Here is a 2,202-nt window from a genome sequence, read left to right on the forward strand (position 1 = left end):
TCTTGGATACCTCATGGATATCTCTCAGAATCCAGCACAAAAAGCCTCTTTCAAACTTCCCCTTTCCCAGATTTCTTTGTACCAACCAGAATCCATTTCAGCAGTTTCTCTGAATTTAGGCACAAAAGGATTAAAATCCTAGGAACTTTTCATTAGACTGTCCTTGGGTTCCAGGATCTCCTAGTAAATGTAGGGATGTTTCAACTTTCATCCATGATGCATACTTCCTTCTCAACTTCTGTGAATGGATACCAAGTCAGGAAACACAAAGTAGGGCAACCCACCCGCTATACTTACTCACTTAACATGCGCCCCCAGTCATTAACTATTTCCTCCTATAAGCAAGGGTATGACTTGCTTAGTAGAGCTGGCAGTTGCCCAAGTATGGGGATAGGTGGGTGGGTGAGTGGGGGGGAGGGAGTGTTAAGGAAAGAGCATGGTAATAGAGAATCATTTTGGATAGCTTATTCATGAGCCACCTCACTGGTCAAACTCTGTTTTCCCCCCATCATGTAGCCTGCCAGACCTGCCCCCACCATACTATAGCAAAGAGAGGAGGAGGATGCAGAAAGTGGATATGTAAAGAGGAATACTAACTAAACCCTTTTCACCCATTCTCTGCCAAATGCCAAACTTGTTAATACATCCTTTTGTCAGATCCCCACACTGCAGCTGTCTGATCCAACCACCTAAAAAGAAAAATCTAGGGGCAGCTAGGTGGCACATTGAATGGAGCACTGGCCCTGGAGTCAGGAGGACCTGAGTTCAAATACGGCCTCAGACACTTAACATAAAAACTAGCTGTGTGACCTTGGGCAAGTCACTTAACCCCAAATTGTCTTCCAAAAAACAAAAAAAAAAGAAAAGAAAAAGAAAAATCTTTCTTCTCTAGAGTGCAGTGCTTTGCACATATTACTCCATTTCTTTTCACTGTAATGAAAAGGAGGAAGGCAGAGACAGTCATTTCTGTGTGTCCTACAGCAAACCAATTAGTTAATTGAATACTTATTGAACCCCTGTTCTATGCAAAATTTCAATTTAATATGTGCTTATTAAATCCTACTGTGTATTAGCAGTTGGGGGAGATAAAAACTTTAGATGGAGACCCTGACCTCATGGAGCTTCTATCCAGGTATATAAGTTAGGGGATATACACAAATATTATGAAATAATACATATAAACTTCTCAGAGAGCTAAGTCTGAGGAAGGAAAAAGTCCATTACTACCCTGGGAGTGAGGCAGAGAGGGATCAGGGAAGATTTTAACATTTAGAGTAGAAAATTACCTTAGAGATCATTTAGTGACCAGATTCCAGACTAATCCTCTTATTTCATGGATGAAAGAAACTGAGACTAGGAGAAATGACAGAACCAAAATCATAAGGGTAGTAAGTAGCAGAGCTTGGATATGAATCCAGATCTCATGACTCCAAATTCTTTTAGAAAGTGGTGGTATTTGAACTGACCTGTAAAGCACAAGTAGCAGTTCAACTTGACAGGTAAAAGAAATTCTGCTAAGCACCATGGGAAATCCATATGGAATCTTACTAAGGCAATGGTTCTCTCCAAGGTCATCCACCTTTGTGCTAGCTACTCTCTTTTCCTCATCTGAACTCCTTGGTGAACCAGTTCAACTCTACATTCTCTCTTGAGGTCCTTTATCATGTAACACTGATTGAACCTTGTCAAGCCTCCACCTTGAATCATTCTTTTGAGGTGAGAGCATAGCACAGTTCTTGATGCCTAGTAGGGGCCTAATAAATGTTTAGTAACAGACTACTAACAATGTTGAAGTTGGGGTTTAGGAGTGATTGAGACCCCAAAATACCAATAATCCAGGTCCTGTCTAATGAATTTGACTCAGCCTTCTCTCAGCCAAAGTAAAACAAAGAGGTCAGACTCCGGAATGGGATTAAGGGTGGGAAACAGCTGAAGGCTATGGGAGATGACAGATAATGGAGGCCTAGGCTAGGTAAAGAATAACAGATTTGGGCCTAGCTGTAATGAAGGCAAATGCCTCATCAAGTGGGAAGATTCAAGGGGGTTCCCAGAACCTATCAACAATATAGATTAAATTTTATGGTGTTGTGAGCATGTGTGTGCATGTATACACATACATATATAAACATACATTATCTATACATACATACAAACACACACACATATAAATCAGAGAGCCAGTTGTTAAACATTTACCTGCAC

This window comes from Petaurus breviceps, unplaced genomic scaffold (assembly GCF_028583685.1).
Source record: "Petaurus breviceps papuanus isolate PSGF00001 unplaced genomic scaffold, PetGlider_PUasm1.0 90686, whole genome shotgun sequence".
NCBI lineage: Eukaryota > Metazoa > Chordata > Mammalia > Diprotodontia > Petauridae > Petaurus > Petaurus breviceps.